General features: G+C 42.4%; 1 long non-coding RNA gene across 4 annotated transcripts in view; it reads left to right on the forward strand.

The window, feature by feature from the left end:
* LOC118172434 overlaps positions 1–18,841 on the forward strand; it is a 54,383-nt gene that overhangs the window by 34,706 nt on the left and 836 nt on the right. For 2 of the 4 annotated variants that reach the window (XR_004753697.1, XR_004753698.1), the window contains exons 1-7: positions 4,520–4,911; positions 5,028–5,171; positions 5,676–5,947; positions 6,460–6,612; positions 6,979–7,114; positions 13,495–13,583; positions 14,555–18,714. This is a non-coding gene — a long non-coding RNA (uncharacterized LOC118172434). Of the gene's footprint in view, positions 1–4,519; positions 4,912–5,027; positions 5,172–5,675; positions 5,948–6,459; positions 6,613–6,978; positions 7,115–13,494; positions 13,584–14,554; positions 18,715–18,841 lie in introns of those variants that run through there. The other 2 variants (XR_004753700.1, XR_004753699.1) reach the window with 2 other exon arrangements.

Consider the following 18,841-nt stretch of genomic DNA (forward strand, 5'->3'; position numbering starts at 1 on the left):
AAAAAAAAAAAAAAAAAAAAAAAAAAAAAAAAAAATCTGAAAATTTCCAGTCTGCACTACTACACTTTACACAGAAACTAAGATCAGCTCCTCCTCTGGATGGTTTGAGGTAGGAAAGGAAAAACATGTTTTCCATGCAAAACTGTACAGTTCGCAGCCAGATGATAGTGATGGACCTGGTCTGGGAACAGGAATAACAATCACACACATGGAAATCATGGCTTTTCCCCCAGCAGTTTGTGTTTCCTGCTCAAATGCAGTCCCAGTCATTCCAGATACAGGTAAAAATATCCTATGGCAGCCTCTTGTACTTGAAGATATCCAGCCAAATAAAACCAGACTACACGGCTCAGAAGATAGAGAAGCATTTCAAAAACGTGCAGCAAGTGCACTCTAAAGTGCTTAAATCCTGCAGCCTTTGTTCATGCCAAGCCCTCAAGTAGTGGCAACTGGACATCAAACTGATAGCAGAAAAGTCTTCGCTGCTTGTATTAAATGCAAGGTCTCTTCTCGAGAGCATCAAGCAGCGTAGGTGGCAACAAACCCTGGCATCAGTTTCTGCGATACCGGTGGCCTCTCTGCCCCATGTGCTGGCTCTTTTATCTCACCCAAAACACCACTGAAGCTGTCCTGTTAAATGACTGATTGAGTCCAAAATACATATGTGATAAGCTGCTGGGGCTCTGCTCTATCTTGACAATTTATGTTACACAATGTGATTTTTTCCCCCTCTCTGCATCTGGAAAAGGAAGATCAATGTTGTAGAGAATTTTAAATTGGCTCGCACTGCGCAGTACATTTCATTACCTACATATTAATCGTCAAGGTGCATAGTAATTCTCTGCCTTACATTACTGGAATTTTTTGCATCTTTTCTAGGAACTAAGTATTGATCCCTGGAAAATGAACAACAATTAAAGTAAAATATAGACAACTGCAATCCCAGTGGTCCCATTAAAGGATGAAATGCTTCATTAACACCTCATAAGAACATTCAGAACATGAGAGGAGGGCAACTTTCTTCCTTCATCACTGGTGAATGGTTTCCAGAAAGGAATGGCCTTTAAACCTTCTAAGATTAGTCTATGCACAAATTTGCTAGTGTAACTAAGCCAGTTATAAGCTGAAGTGCTCTTTCCTATCACGTCAAGCCACTTTTGCTAGTTTAAAATTGTGTTTTTGCATTCCAGAATAAATCAGTTACCTAGTGATTTAATCTTACAATAAGTAAGGGAAAATGTAAACCATCACAGAGTCCATAATTAGTTTGATAAAACTAGGTCATGCCATAAATTAAATCAAGACAATATGCATATGCCCTTAAACGTCTTGACTGTGCCAAACCTAGAGCACATTGTTGGACAGGAGCTTCCTCAAAATTTCAGCTTTGACGTTTTGACTGGGAAAAAAAACTTAATGTTGGCAGAGGTAGAAAATCTAAACAACATTTGACCATTGCAGAAACACTGAGTCTCTACCCACGACTATATAGTTTTCTTATATTTATTTAGTGTTTAAGAAATAATACGAAGAGAAAGCTGAGCAATACACTGAGCTCCTGCTGACTTCCACGGGGCAATGGTACCACTGAAAACTGAGTCCCTATGAGTTATGCAAGTCATAGCTTATACTCAGTACCTACACTGGAGGAAATGATAGGTAATTTAATTGTTTTTTGTTGCTGCTGGTGGTGGTTGTTTTTTTGAAATATTCTTTTTATCAGTGTTGATCTCCTGGTGTTTGAGATACAGAGGTGCTAAGCCACTTGAAATGATAGATAGCAGAGTGTTTTTGGCTAGAATCTCAACCTTTGAGTTCTACCAGGCTATAAATAAGCATAGATTGATTTACATATTTATTAAATTCATATTTGCTAGGTTGCAAGAATTTCAGGTCTCTCACATACTCTGGTCAAAATGCCAGCAAGGTCATTCTAAGAAATGCAGAAATTCACAAAAATGTTTCCCAGTGACAGAAACACATCACTTTAGAAGCAAAGTAAAAAAGAAGAGAGCAAGCAATGCTTGGGGCCTGTTGTGAGTAGAGGTGCAGGGGACTTGGAGGAATTTTGTGGATGTGTTATATCATAAATAGACAAGATATTGATGGATACTGCTCTGTTGCTGCCATTGGAACTACGTGGCATAGATTAGTTCATGGAATAGCAGATCAGATCGTATTGAAGAGCATGACTGCTGCCTCAAGGAAACATTAAGAAAGTTATGGTGGAGAAGGAAAGAAAGGAAAGCATGCATGACCAAACATACACAACTGTCATTTAAAACGTGCCCCTTCCAGGCATCCTTGAGAAAGCAAATCTTCCTGAACCACGAGTTCAGCTCTTGGAGGCAGCTATATATCAGTTGCACCAAACTGAGGATTTCAGGGGTAGATTTTAAGCAGGAACTCAAGGTCCTATTTCCAAGGACACCAAAGTACCAAGAGGCATCTCACCACTTTTCCCAAGGCCTTATATCTCTCCTGATGTGGACTGAAGTGTTCCGATACTAGAGCCTATTTGCATTTAACTACCTTCAGTCCAATGCAGGATTTTGGGGACAGTAAGACCCATCCATGCTGTTGTTGCAGCTAGGGCTTAAGCTCACATTTGAGCAGGTTTCCAGTGTTAACTACACTGCCTCCTTATTGCCTGCTGCCTGGCTCAAGGCTGGGGCAAACCAACTGGAGACACTTGGGTGTCATGAGCAGAAAAAAAGACTGGCTTACCCTTGGCAGCACAGCTGCGAGCAGATTTTGCCACTCAGCACGGCAAACTCAAGAGCATGCTGTCGTTTTTAACAAGGACAATATAAACAGTGCCAGCATGAGTTATGTTGGGAAGGAGTGATGCAACTTTTTGTTGCTACTTTTCTTTCACACCTTCAAGCCTTTTGACCAAGCTGCGCCACAAAAATGTGAGAAACATGTCATTCACTGGAGGGGTGAGGAAATACTGCTATTCTGAGCAGGAAAGAATAAAGTCAGTCACTGAGCCAGTATGTAGATCACCGCAGAGTTTTCATATTGTCATCAAGTATGGGTGCCAGAACCTGATGTCTTTGACACCACATCAGCAGCCCAATTAGCAACATGAAGTCATCTCAGCATTGAGATTATTTGTCACTCTCTAAAAGGCTGATACTTGACATCTGGTTTAGCAGGTTATGAGGCATCATGAAAATGCTCTTATAAATGAGCAAATTCATGTCACCCATCAGAGCCTGCAAATGACCCTGCTGTGATCCTGAAGGCGCTGGGATTCCTAGGGACATAACAGCAAGGCAGAGTTTGGCTATTTATCCTTGGAGGGCATCCAGCATACTGCCACCTCAACCTTCACATCAGGAAAGAGTTTCTGATTTCTTTTCAACTCACACCTCTACAAAGACTCTGAAGTCAAAGGACAAACAGGCATGAGGAAATAGAAGAGTAAGTAGAAAATTCAGCCTAAATGTGTTGTGATTGAACTCCCAAGCTGAACAACAACATATTCCTATGGTGGGACATAAATCAGTCATTCACTAGTACACCATTAACTACAGGGCACTTTTAAACACTGACCCCTGTGGAAACAAATGCCAGGTCAGTACCAGTTCTGATGTGACTCCATTTCTCAGGGATGCAGGGACTGAGGCATGGTGTAGTATCTGGTGCCAATGGGACATACACACAAAGCACTGAACAACATTTATAAAAAGATAATTCACTCTGCTTAGCAGCTGTAACAGAGCAATAAGGTCATGCCAGCAAGCACCAGTTCACCCTAATTGGATAATCTTTTTTTTTGGAAAACTAAAGCACTCAGGGTAGTCTCCCATTTTTTGTGTGCAGATGATCTTACAACACTGAAGTGTACGGAAAAGGCTCCATCCACGATGTCACTGCTGGTTTTGTGCTCAGTTATGTTCAGGTGAGCTTTGATGAGGCAAAGGCCTCGGAATTTTGCCTCAAAGCAATCTCCCTGCTAAGAACTGCATGGGATGCATGGGGTGAGAGTAGAAGTCTGTCTAATCCAGTATCCCCTCCCTCGTCACAGCCAAAATCAAGGTATGCTGTACTCCACCCTGATGGAGTAGTGCCTTCCTGAAGCAGAATCAAATCCAAGTACATTTTCATTGCACTTGCGCATCAACAGACTTAGATTCTGGAGAAATAACAAGGAATATCTATTAAAAGCTGAGGGCTTTCCAGTAATAACTCCCATAAACCTATCACACCCATTGAAATCAACTAGGCATGCCATTTATTTGGTGTTTTGATAAATTATAGCTCTGGGGTGCACCAAGGGCCAGATTTTTAAAGCTATTCAGCTGTTTAACTCTCATTGATTTCAGCATAATTGATTTCAGTGGGAGTAAGGTGCCTGTATTGCTCCACACTCTGGGCCAGTCCCTTCTATGGTAACTGCACCAATTAGGCAGGAGAGCTATTTATCAGGGGCCCCATTAAATAGACTCAGTGGTGCCCAATTACATCTAAATTACCAGCTCAGCTACCCCGATGGCTGAGCAGGCGGTGCGGCTGTTGCCATCACACTGGCACCACAATTGACACAGAGAATCTCTTCCATTGTATCCCACTTACAGGAAGGCTCATCCAGGAACAACACCCTGCTTCCCCAGTCAGCCCGTGATGGTTTTCACCCTCCCACCAGGTCATTCTGACATTGCAACCGACTAATGGTGTAATGGATACTAGGAAGAAAAGCACGTTGAATCCAAATCTAAATGAGTGGGGCTTACATAATTAGAGGGTGAGAGAAAGAGAAACTGGAATCAGAGACAAAGTCTTTTCAAGGTTTCCAAGGCAGCAAGTGGCTGCTTCTCACACAGCATGCACCACAATTGTGTTTTCAGTTCTACAGCATCAGTTTTCTCTGTGATGAGGAGAAAAAACCCACTCTTTTGAAATGTGAGTGCCTTTGAAATAATAGAGAGAAGGTCTGAGACGTTACGCTCCACATGAGTAGTTGTGGCGATATCTTCATTTATTTGATATCATCTTCTGACATTTCATTCCATTTGCAGGCGAGTCATTTGTAACGTTACGTACAGAGGATTCTGGTGTTGTGATCTTTCACTTTTGCCCTGCATTTAATACTGAAGATCACTCAGCCATGGTGAAACCAGATGGAGGAAATTCTCTCCTGCAAGACATGAAGGCCAATGACGGTATGAAAGATGTGGGGCTGCTTTGTCATTTATTGCTCCATATTCCATATGCTTGCCTGATTGGTGTGGGGAAAGGTCTATTTATTAATACAACAGTTCATGTGAAATGCAGGCAGCTGACAGGGGGGAAAAAAAAAAAAAAAGGAAAAAAGAAAAAGAAAAAAACAGAGCAAAATAGCCTTAAGGGAGCTCAGGATGTTGCTGAAAGCCATACAATGACGGTAGGTCTGGGGGGCTCAGCCTTCCCCAGCACCATGCTTCAGGCAGTAACCTTGGGAGAAGGGTTGCAGCAGGGAAAAAAAAAAAAAAAAAAAAAAAAAAAAAAAAAAAAAGACCCTTTCTGGCGAAATCAGACAATTTCTGTTAAGCTGTCAGAACAACACCAACAGGTAAAGTGGGTGTAGAATCTAACTCTGAGAAATATAGGAACACTCCCATAAACAGATGGATCTTTCTATATAGGTCAAACTTTTGTTTTTTGCCAGCCCTCTTTCTCACTCCTAGGATGATGCCAGCTGCACTACACAGTACTGCTGCTCTCTCACTCTTGAAAGAAAGCTTTTTCCAGGTGCCAAATCCAATCAGAACAACGTAGGTAGCTCAGCTGATGACAGGGAACCAGATCCAGTGTGCTGCGAGGAGCAAAATGCACCGGCAGCTTCAGGAATCCGCACCCCCAGGAGCCAGACCACCTGGCCTGTCCACACCACCAGGTTTCCTAAGACATCCCTCCCAGCTCCAGCAAACTTCAGTACCCCCAGGAGAGCCTGAAAAAGGTAAATGCAGGCCAAAGCCACTTTTTTTTTATTATTATTTTTTTATTTTTTTAGATCAGCCTTTAATGAAGCTCCTTGTTACCCACAACCTTGCTTCAGAATAAATGAGCCGGTTAATGCACTGCAGGTAGATCAGTGCATCATTGTGCTACAATTCAGTAGCTCATGCTTACTCCTGGTAGGGAAAAATATGAATAGCTCATTTAGCGAGATTTCATTCCCTTACTCTTTGCAAGATCTACAAATTAATTCCTCAATGGGCTTTTGTTCTAGCACTTAACCTGAGCTTTTCAGCTGAGCCAGTGCTCATTTCTCAGTTTCTACCCTATTCTGTTAGAAAATTGCTCCACGATACACTTCCTTCTGTGACTTCTGTCTCTGCCCTTGGTAGAGCTCTCACACAGCCATGCCAGAAAGGTCAGGAAAAAAAAAAATCACATATTTGGGTGAATTTTTTCACAGTGGTTATTTTTTATTGTAAAAACAACAACAAAAATCCTTGTTTTTCACAGGACTCTGATTAAGGACTACTTCTAGGGGGTTTCCCTCAGCTTGCTTCCACCAAGGGCAGAGAAAATATTAAAAGTGGCACACTTCTGTTAAAAAGACTCAAGAGTTATAACTAGAAAATGTACAAAAGAAAAGTTACAGCAGAAACAACAAAGGTGGGCAGGAAACAGTTTGCTCATCAGGGAGTTTTTTTGAGGTACTAGGTGGGAAAAAAAATGGCAAAATCTTGAATATTGTCTGAAGTAAAACTTATCAGGATCTGGTGCTTCAGTAAATGTTGGTCTAGAAGCAAAATGAAACTGGGAATGCCACTTGGCTTTCTGAGTCCCACCACCATTCCTCAGGTATTTTTTAATATATTGTGTTATTAATATATTGTGTTTTTAATATATTTATACATATACACACATATATAAGTATTTAATATTTATTTTGTTGTAAAATTTCCCATCTCTTGTCCTTATGTAATTACCAACTTTCCCCATTTCTAAAGCAGTGGTTTCTCCCCCATTCTCCTTAAGAAAACACTCTCCTGAGCCATAAATATCCCTGGTTAGTTCTTCCTGAGACCAAACTCCTGGTGCATTTAATGAGCACTTGGCACAAAACAAGAATGACGCCAGGGCCAGGAGACCTCTGAGCAAGACTTCAGCCCAGGTTAGAGCCTTTTTTTTTTTTTTTTTTTACTATTAAGAATGACTAATCTCCAGTGCCTCCAATGGAGACGAGAGTGTCCTAGCCAAGAGTTTTAATACTTCCCGAAGGCCTTTTGCAGTTGATCCAGGCTGGCTAATAAGCATATAGCTCGTGCACAAGCTTTTAAACATCTGCTCTAAGTGCACCATATTAGCCCTTTGACTTTGGTCGTGCATGTGCTATTTTTGGCTTGTGCTAGTGACTGACATGTTGTCCTGCTGACTGTGTTATTTCACATCCTGGAAACACCACGGGCTGAGAGCTACAGAGCTCTTGGTTTGGGAAAAACACACGTTTTTTAAACCTCCAGAGCCTGAGCGCGTCCTAGCGAGACTCACCTAGCAGTGACAAGAGGGGAGAGAAATGAGATGGGTATTGCAAAGCGTTAATACGTAATAAATAAAAGAGGAGAGTAGCAGACAGAATTTGATCAGCTGGAATTTCAAATATTGGTGTGGAAGAGGAGTATTTATAGATAGGGGCTGCCCCAGCCCTGCTTAAAAATGCTGGCAGAAGTGAGAGGGAGAACTCAGATTACTGCATAGGGTGGAAGTGGCCAACCTACAGCGTTTTGCACTTCTCTGGAAATCTTTGGGATTTCAAGCAGCGTGGGACAAAGTATACTTCTCACACAAGGTGCTTGCCATGTGGCCAGCTCTCTCTACTCGGGGGGCCACCTGCCAGCATTTGTGTAGTTTGTGTGTGCAGGGGTTTGGGTAAAGTGTTACTGGAAAGGGAACTTATGCAAACTCCTCTTTGCTAGGGTGACCTGAAAAATTTCCACATGCAGTTCTAACGCTGCAGTTGTTTTATAACTAGAGCCCAAACTTTGCCACTCAAGATTTTTTAACCTTTGTGACTGTTAATTCATTTCCAGACAGGGAGGTCTTTTTCTGAACTTTCATAACTCAAAATGTGTGCCTTAAGAAGTACAAATACCTATTGCATCTATTTCACATTTCCATGTACATGGAAACAACCTAGAGCATATAGCACCTGCAGCAATGGGATATAGATTGCACCTCAGTATTTATCACTAAATAGCTCCCATTTCCTCAGACATATGCAGCAGTGAAGTGCTTGGGGTATTGGAAAGACAGCTAAGTTTGACACAGGTCTCATTGATTCAGCAGATAATAATCCTTCCTCTGGCAATGCGAATGGGCTTGGCAGTGCCCAAAATGTCTCCGTGTCTGCTGAGGTGGTGCCAGCTGCCGTCGTGGTGGTAGATTGACTTCAGCCCGGGGAAGAGGGAGAATCATTGCTGGTTGTGGCTGCAAAACAACGAAGGGCAAAAGGAGAAGGGCAGAAACATCCAGCCAAGTAGGTGGGTTTTCCCTGAGATAAGCCCTATGGATATATTTATAATGATTGCACTGAGTGTAGCATTTGTTTGCTGTCAGTTTTTTGACTGCTTTTTGCTGGGCTTCTTGAGGTTCAGGAGATCATCCCGTGTCTTCACATCTGCCCCTAACCTTCCCCTAAACTTCCAGGCATGGAGGTCAAATTCTGCCAGCTTTCACCTGAAGCCAGTTTTCATTTGAATCCAATTTTCAGCTGAGGCAAAGACTGAACCATGGCCGTTATTAGATCACTAGACATTGTACTCAAAAGAGAGACAATAGATGGATGGATCCAACCAGAGTTCAGACTTCCCCAAACACTACACAACCCAACCACTAGGCACACCACCATGATTAACAAACAGCAGTAATGGGTCTGTATACAAGCACGATGCTGCCAGAGTTAATAACCAGGTCCTTTTCTGCTCGAGAAAGGTATTTTTTAGGTGCCTGAAATCAGGTTGATTAATCATCAAAACTGGACTCACTCAAGTGAGAAGTACTTCGGAGATAAGCCAGTAGCAAGAAAAAATGATGATATTTTTCCTAAAGGTGACAGACCCAACAACAGTTTGTTTCTTCTGGATGAAGTGATGCTTTATTTGGGTTGACATCAGGGAGCGTGGTCAGGGCATGGGACTATGCAGATTTCATTTTATTGATTCTGGATACAGGCAAAAAATGATTTCTGCATCTGACAACAAACAAAATACTCATGAAACTACTGTTTTGTGTAGTACAGTTATTTAAATTCAGATTACAAAGAGTGGCCAAATAATAAAATCAAATAATCAAAAGAAATTTGCTTAATTACATTTGTTTACCCATCCGATTTTGCAAGATGCTATCCGTGGAGAACAAGAAAAATGTCATAAGGAACGGTAGCCCATGCCTTTAAATACTAAACACGGTGCTTGCACTGGCAGTGAGAAAGATGATCTATATCTCTAATTATAACCAGTTGGGGATCTTCCACACTTGATTTGGCTTTCTGCCAGCGAGGGCACTGTGCCAGCATCTTTTCCTTTCGACCTTTTGCACTAAAATGAAAAGAAAGGAATTTATGGCAAGCAGCGTCGACTTGCCGGAGAGTTAACGTGAGTTAGCATCTGCGAGATGTTGCGGAGATGTAAAAGGCTGCAGAACTGCACCTTGTTCTGAATATCAGAAGACGCTGTCGCTGATGGTATGCCTGTGCTGCTCGGGGAGGGGATCGGGGCAGAGGACAGGTCTGTCTGGGTGAGGCGTCAGATGGAAAGCAGCGCGGGAGGCACCGTGAATTGCAGTGAGGAAGGCCAGCTTAGCCACTTGAGAGAGCAGAATTGCTGTCAGCCTCCACTCCAGGTTCGAATGCACTTATTACAGCTACGAAATTCACACTTTCTTTTTTCATGTCAGGGGCGAACACACTTTGTTTCTTACCCGTGCAGCCCCAGCACCGAGGCTTTTCTCCAGGACTGGGCCGCACAAGGGGCCTGGCTCACAGCAGGGACAAATTCTGGCAAATGAGGGCAACTAAAGAAGAGGTCACACTGTGTGATGCAGAGAGGCATGCCCAGGCAGTACGTGCAGCTCAGGAAGCAGTATCAGTGTGTTAGGACTTGGGAGAGCCAGCCTGTTTGTTCAGGAGCTGCAGGTGTCACCAGATGTCACCATGGCTTTGCCACCACTAGGCCTGTGTCAGCATCTCCATGAGGAGCTCCGCCGTGGGATGGAGGCATGGCAGCAAAAACTTCACAGACTTGCTGGGCTACACTGCATTTTGTCTCACAAAGTCAGGGTGAACGGGACAGAATTTAAGAAAGCCAGAAGATTCCACATGTCAAATATAACAATTATCAGTAATTTTTCTCTGCTAAAGGTGGGGTCTGGTGGAGTTTGGGACAACAGCCTTTCCTTTCTGCCTTGTTTCACGTCATGTATATGCTGTCTAACGTCTTTCCAGTACCTGCTTTGGCACCCATGCTATGGGTTTTCCTTGCTGGTGCAGGCAGTTTGTTGCTAACAGTGGGACTTCTGCCCTGCAGGCCGCTGCCTGGCTTCTACTCGGCCTGTCCTTACTGCCCACTGCCAGAGCTGGATAGGTGGCATGTTGGCGAATTCTGCTCTAAGAGCAAAGGTTCAAAGAGAGCAGGTAACATCTCTTAGCCAGAAAACGCCCGCTAAATTAAATCTAAATGAAATCCTTCTTGGCCTTCATATGAGCCAAGCAGCCCTTGCTGAAGCTTTTCTTTTTCAGCTTAACTCTTAAGATGTCCTATGTGTTCTCTACCCAGGGAATACCCACTAATAAGGTCTGAGCACACTCTTGTAATTTCTTTTAAAGCTAACTAATACTAACCTATCCCTTAAGGGCTGCTTTTGTTTCAGGTCTCCACCTTAATTACTATAAATTTACCCATGTTCCTGGCTTATGTATTACTGGCCTGTCTTCCAGCTTGACACCTCCTTTCTAGATGTAGGCAGGTTTTGGGATTTGGGGCAGTGGAGATCATCTGCAGGAGCAGAGAAAGGGCAAGAAACAGTCAAACAAGTTAGCTTATTTCTCATTTCCATCTGTCAGCCCACAGATTTCTGAAGAAGGGAATAAAAAAGACAAAACAGACCTGGTATCTACGGATTTGGTGTCTGTAGAAAAGGATCCAGCTGAAGTATTTTCAGCAAGAGCATTTCCCCCTACTAGTGATTCAGACAGACAGAGACTACGTGTTTTAACTGACTTAGGCTAACAATGAAGGACAGAAAAAGTGAGGGGAGCAGATTCGTATGTCCTAACTTCCACGTACACATTTTTCAAACAAAATATCTCAGTTCTGGCATGGTATTTGCAGGAGTCGGTTTTCAAGCTGAAAGGATTTGCCTCTTCATGCTGAGACAGGAATTTTTACTAAAAAATTGACCTAGAACTGATTTTTTAAAAGGGAGAAAAGTTTATAAAGGTAAATAATCCAAAGCTAGAGAATTTTATTTTTTTTTTTTGAAATATCCATTTTTACTTGCCCTAAACTGATTTTCTCCAGTACTCTTATTTTCTATTCCAGCCATTAAATCCAAAAGTCAGGTTTTTACTGCACTTGAGCCCTTAAGGCTGCGCCATTCTGACTCCTCAGCACTCTGGGGTCCTTTGCAGGAATTAAGTGCATTGCACAAAAGGACACATTTCTAGGGTGAAGGTTTAATTTGATTTTGGACTGTGTGACTGTGGGTGGATGTAAAGCACATAAGAACTTCCTCATGCCTCTACATCAGGTCTGCTAATCAGAGCTCTGCCTAAATGAGTTGATTCGCTCCGTTACGGGTGGGAAATGAACTGAAGCAATTCTCCACCCACCAAATGTCCAGCCAAAAGTAACTTAGCCAGCTAGGAAATAAGGAAAACAGCAATGTCCTGCTGGTCTATGCCAGCCATACATTATAATCTTCCCCAAGCATGAAGGCAGTAAGACATAAGTTCGGATCAGCAGGGACTCCATGGCACCATACAGTTGCTAGAAAAGCTCAGCAGGGAACACAATTGTTTCTGGGTTGGGATGGGAGGGCTGGTCATGACGTTCTTGTGTAGCATATTCAATGTATAGTCTGTTAAACACATTGCATTGAGATGGCCACCTCAGGGCCGCTTCCAAGGTGGGATGCCCTGCTGCACTGAACACACAGCACCACGTGAAGAGCTCAGGCAGAGGTGGACTCCCAGAGCGATGCAGGCACATCGGTGTCTGCCATCCCCTAGCCCACGCTGGGAACCAGCTCAGCCAGGACATCCCCAGGGATCCCCACCAGTGCACACGTCCTTAGGGAGTGAGCAACACAACCAGAAGCATCACCCAAATTTCCTGATAGCATTTAGTCTTCTTTACCAGCTGAACTGTAGTTCTGTCCTGGGAGTACCCCGGTGATGCATAACTGCGGCTGATGAGCTAGGATTAGAAGGACTTTATATAAGGCCTGTTTGATTAAGTGGCTATTACCAATTAAAAACTTGGTGCTTCCCATTAAGTACTCTCAAGTGCATGTGCTCATTTTACATATTCTGTGCTTGCATTGTGCTTTGGAGGAGGCAGCCTGGCCTTTTTTTCCCCACCCAGGCCCACTTCGCCAACACTAATAAGATGCTCTGTCTTGTTGAGGGCTAGTATAAGAAATGCAATGCCCTGATGGAGCCTTTCCTTAAAGATGTTTTTCTATAATCACATCTTCTGGTAGCTTACACTGTCAGTTAGCCCAGTCTCTGTGAATTTTCTGCTCCCAACTAGATCCCTCCGTGCCTTGCCCCAAGGCAGCTCTCTCCTTCCAGCAGATCAAAGCGTGCACCGTGCACAAAAGATTAAAACAATAGCACTCTCACCTTTTGTCTTTGTTTCTGTTACTGTGCCAGTGCAGTTTGATTTCTTGTCTTTTGCAGCATCTGTGCTCAGGCTTCAGTGATTTCCCATAATAGCCCAATATACTTTTTGTGATCCATGTGCAATTTATACACACACACCACTTTAATCCTTCTGTCCAGATCAGTTATTTCATACTTTTGTACATCAAATTGCATTCACCATCTGCTGGCCCAGTTGCCCTACATAAGCCAAATGCTCTGAAGGTATAATTGCAATATTGTTCATTATTTGCTTGCTCTCTTTCTTCCCAATATACATAAGGACGGCAAAATTGAAGAAATAATTTAAATCTAATTTAAATTCCCTTCAGGATTTTTACACTGCACTGATCAAAATAGTAGCTAAGTTCCTCAGAAGAAGAAGCCATCCATCCCAGAAGACCCTTGATGCCCTCAGATTGCTATCTGTGAAAGCCCGCGTGTTTTTGTAGGACAGGAGCGTGATGTACCAACATTAACTAAGCTGAGTGCAAATGCTATCGGCACATCAGTATCCTGTTAAATCATTGCACAGAAGAATTCCAATCTGGTTAATCAGGACCTGACTTTATACCGCACCTTCCATGAAATAAATGTACCCCAAATGTTATTTTCTTCTTGTCATACCTTTCCAGGTCTATACTCCAGCCAAAGCCCGTTGATCTTGGACTGCGTATTGTACATTGCGCTCTGGCAGTTTTTCAAGCATCTACAGAGAAAGCTTGTAAGCACCAACCCTCTTCCCCAGGGATATCTACTCCTTGAGCTTTGATTTAATTTTTCCTACAGCCAGGAGGCCAGCCACAGAACTCCAGTTCTGCCTCGTTTGCTTCATTCCTGCTTCAGCATTAATAGCAAGGGCAGGGGAGGAACAAGGCTCTAGTAAGACCCATAGGTAGTCCAGGCCTGGGTTTGCATTTACCTACAGGACTTAATGGTGGGGAAGAAACTGCTGCAGAGCCATGGGGAAATAACTCTGACAAGCATCAGAGGCACACGTTCGAATGCAATACATTTCACCAGCACGCACCTCCTGGAGGAGCAACTTAGGTGGAGATAAATAAGACATGTAATTTCTTGTCAGGCTGTTGCATTTCCCACCGCTCGTTTTAACAATTACACTCTGTGACTTTTTTTTATTAAACAACCGAAAAGAATAGATTCTTGTAACCTAGGAAGAAAAAGTGCCTGGAGAGATGAAACATATCCAGACTTAATTTTCTCTCTTGCACTTTTTGAGGTGTTTGCTATGCATGTGTTTTCCGCTCAGCTGCCAGAACCAGACCCGCAGCTTTGGCAGTTTTCTGCCACACTCACCTCTTCAGCAGCCAGTTTCCTTAAAACCAAACCCAGGTGAAATAAATGGGCTGATCCAAGCTGTGGCTTTGCCTGTTGCTGTTGAAAGAGAGGGTACAACTTTCCCCCATTGAACTCAATGGAAACATTGCCACAGATTGCAACAGGAATTGTTAGAGTCCCATAATTATTTCATAAGCAGCTTTCTCTAAATCTTATTTTTAAAGCAATTAATGAAAGAAGTGATTGCCCTTTAGTAAGCAGTGTCCCAATGCGAGTTGTAATCAAAGCTTCTTCCGAGTGCTTCTCTTTGCACTGATATCTGTACCAATTAGAGGTATCTTCTCTGGAAAGGTTACACAAACATAATTTTATTTCTTCTTATTAATTATTTTTCAGACAGGGCCAAGTTTTAAGAATGTGTCTGGACTTACAGCTTCAGTATTGGATTTGCTTTTGTGAAGAAGAGGCTGCCTTTAAGGCTGACCTGGAAAAGACATATTCAGGGAGCATACTTGCTAAATGCTTCAGCTTTTCTCTTTTGTTTCCAAGAACAGAAGGTTGTACATAAAACACACTCCAGTATTCATGACTAAAGCTTCAGTTCTTTTTTAAATGGTGATACTTCCGAACTCAAGATCAACCTGTTGTAAACAGAAATAAGATCAATCTGAACTCCCATTTGTTTGCTTGACGGAGGCAACTTTGAAAGCAAAATAGAATGTAGAAGAAGAAAATCAAGCTGCCTTCAAAGACCAAATAGAGAATGATACAACTGAAAAATAGTTATGGAGACAGAGAACAACCTGCCCTCTATAAACACCTATGGTTAAATCAGATTCAATAAGATGTAACATGGTATAATGGTGGCAGAGGTTATTGAAATCGCCATTGACGGATTTGCCGTGTGTTTTGGTGCTGAACACATTACAACGTGGTTAAAGGATCTCGTTATGAAAAGCAGTTACTGTTAGGATTTATGCACAATATATTTCACTTACAAGCCTTTTGTCTTGGAAGGATATGACACAAGAGAGAGAGGTAAAGGTTGGGAAGGGAGAAAAGGGGGGGCATAAGGGCTTTTGTTCCACACGACTTGCATTTGGATCATTAAAAATGTATCTAGCTATACCTGGAATATTTCTCTTGTGAGGGATAGAAATACAATACCCCTCGACCAGCTACAACAGTTTTGTTGGAGGGATTGTCACAGGCAGAAGCAACCCAAATCTTCCCCACTACAGCCGGGCAGAGCAGGTCCCTCCTGGCAGGAATACCTCAATAAACTCAAAGACAGGCTTGCAGGAGTAACTTGCCATTGCTACTGAGTTTCAGGGGTGATTTTTTAAGGCACCTTCTGGGTTACAAACATGAAAATAGGGCACTCCAGACCCTCAGCCACCTGAATACAGCCGACAGTGGATGCTCATCTCTAACATTTCTCACCAAAGTGGGTATTGATTTCATTTCTCACTCTAGACTAGTCGCTTGACCAAGCTGCACTTCAACGTTTAACGTGTTGGTCACACTGGCAGGTGGGGACTTGTGGTCTGTAGTCTATCTTATGGTGACCTTTATGACTGTCACAGTCTTAATCGTAATAGAAAAGACTGATGTAAAGGCATTCATGTCGTTATTTTTAGCAATAGGGAATGAAATAGTTGAAGGAGTAGTAAGGTATGAGTAGAGTGGCATTTATTGTCCCCTGTGGATGAATGCAGTGATTTCTTGTACAGTTTAATTTTTAATTTTTTATTTTTTTTTAAGGACAAGGACAAAAAGTTGGCTGGGTAGGCAGCTGAGAGGTGGTAAGTGCTCTGTTGCAGGAGGAGTGCTCAGAATAAAGGCTGAGCATCAAGGCTGAAATTCCTCACATTAAGTACTCATATTTTCCCAGCATCCTTCTTCCTCTCCAACAAAACTGAGCAGAGAGTTTGTACCTCAAAACTAAAGATGAGCCAGTGACCTCCTGAAGTCTTATACAAGTTTCATGTTTGTTCAGCTCAACATGGAAGATGCTCAAATTATGTAGCCATTAAAAACCACCAGAAGAGTCCAGCCGGCAGGGAGTTTGCAATATATGATGCTGACCTATGAGCTGGAAGATCTCTGCTCCCACGAGGAGCTCTAATAGCAGAAACTGCATTTTTCATGGAGACTGGTCTCACCACACAGCCTTTCCCCCCTGCCCTGTAAGAAATAAATGAGAGGGATCAATATTTATTCATCCTGATTTTGTCATTTGCTAGCTTCCCTGGTAATTTTTGATGGCTTTCCACTTTCCAAACTATCCCTTCTTTCTACAAGCACTACCACCTGTCCAAAACATTTCCCAGCTATTACAGGAGCTGTATCAGCAGCCCCCAGCAGAAATTGGCATGCAGCAGCACAATGCTGATAGGAGACAAGGAAGACGTACCCCTCCTTGCACCTTAATCACAGCTGATCCCAAATCACAATGTCTGCCAGCTCAGGAAGAACCTGTGATTTATGGTGAGGTCCTCCCTGCTGTGAAGGGTTAACTTGAACCCTGCCTGCTACTCGAGCTCCCAGGCTGACCCTCAGTGAAAATTAATAGCTTGTATCTGTTTAATATTCCTTCCCAGTGCATTGCCAGATCTTTTCATCTGTATTTAAATGGATCAGTGATTTTCATCGTCAGTTGTTTCCTCATTCCTCTTACAGTTTTTACTAATCCTTTCCTGTTTGTGGGTGTTTTTTAATTCACGAAGGAAAGTCATTTGTTCATTGTTTTAATATTTACTTCACAAGAGTCCTATCAAGCTGGAGGTAAAGGACTCGTGCCATTTCAAGAAATCTACGTTGTTTTGCTCCAGTTAAAGAAGTGGTCCCCTCTACAGATTTTATAGGTTACATTGCAGACATGGCACCGTCATTTGCAGCTAACCAAACTGTGCGAGTTAGGCCCAGATTTCCTAACCACATGGATCAGTATTATTTGTCATGCAAGGCGCTGATTTAAAACTGATGCATCTGTTACAATCATTGATGCTCAAGATGGAAAAGATCCATAGGGAGGCTTTCAGCTTTCCATTTAGTGCTAAAGTGGAACTGAACTCTATCAGATGTATTATTATTGTCATTATTATTTAATATCCCCCTCTGCCTCTGCTGTGTGCTCGCCACTTAATGGAAAACATGAGTACAGACCTTGTCTCGGATTGCTTGCCATCCAAGTGACAGACTAGACATCTCAGTGACAATAAAACAAATATCACAAAGAGAAGGGCCAGGATCCTCCTGGAAGGGCTGTAAAGGTGGTCACAGCAATTTTGGGTCTGGTTTTGCTGTTGAAGTGTAAATGCAATGATAGAGTTGTGAGTCTTTAAGAATGGCATGACAATTCATGGATTCGAGGAGTGTATTTGAGCACTGAAACTTTACTAGCATTAACACCAAAACATGATAAAAGGAAAGAAATGTAATGAAATATTTTGATGATGTTTAATAACAGAGATGATCAACCACTAAACTTGCTGCTGCAATCTTCCTCTTTTAGGAGTGACTTCAGATGCTCCACAAGCATCGGGCACTATCTTGCTCTCAGGCTCGTCTTAGCCATGCTTCTAAGCTCAGGGACTTCTTTATCTCAGAGGAGCTGGCTCATGCCACCTCCAGCTTGGAGCCTGTCCTTGTGCAGTTTCTGCAGGACTTACATGCCCGACTTTCAAAAAAATGAGCATGGCAGCCAAGGCTGGGACCTGTGTGTCTTTAGGGATGCACTTTGTTGCACTTCAGTATGCAGGTTAAAGAACTGCAGAGATACCAAGTTTCCAAGAAAACCTCACGTACATTAACCTTGGGAAAAGGCAGAGGACATTCTTCTTGCTGCCAGGTGACCATTGGAGCTCAGTGACGGTCACGTTCATCACCCAGATGAGCTGTCCTCAGAAAATCATGTCTTGAAGTTGTTTGGATCTTAATGAGTGATCTATGAGCTATCAAATATTTCACATTCTATATGGAAATTTTGAGTGCCCTAAGTGCCACCATGGCTGGGGTGGCTGCAAATATTGTAAATAATCTCCTCAGTTTAATGAGTTACCAAACGAGCAAAGGCTCGTCTACCAGGTAATGAGTCACAGCCTCACTTCGTTGTCGATAAGCCGAGACACCTGATTTACTGCAAGGGCTACCTGTACCAAAACTAATCAGAGGCTATCGAGGAAACCCAAACAGATCCAACCCACCACAGTTTAATCTCCCCACAAATAAAATGTACTCATAAATCAGGTCAAGCAAGTAAATGTGCCCCTCTAATGCCGCTATTAGGAAAAATAAAACCACAAAAAGCTCAGTAGGATGTGAAAACCATTATGGTTTCCCTGGGTAATGTCAGCAGTATTACACTAATTCATATTACACAGGGAGCTATAAGATACTTTCTGCCCTTACAGTTGGCTAATTAGTCAAGATAGGAAAAGCAATTTGACAAAAATGTTGAAGTCTCAGTTTCCATTTTGAAGCTTAGAATGGTTATGTTTTTACATTTTTCATTGAATTTCTCAGATAAACGGAGGAGAAAAGATAGATAAAAGGTATGAAAATCAACATCATAGTTTTTATTTACTGAAAGAATAATTGTGACAGGAAATCAAGTAAACAAAATATACTGCTTTCAGTAAAAAAAAATAAAAATGTTTCACACAAATATGCACATTTATT

This window comes from Oxyura jamaicensis, chromosome 10 (assembly GCF_011077185.1).
Source record: "Oxyura jamaicensis isolate SHBP4307 breed ruddy duck chromosome 10, BPBGC_Ojam_1.0, whole genome shotgun sequence".
Taxonomy (NCBI): Eukaryota; Metazoa; Chordata; class Aves; order Anseriformes; family Anatidae; genus Oxyura; species Oxyura jamaicensis.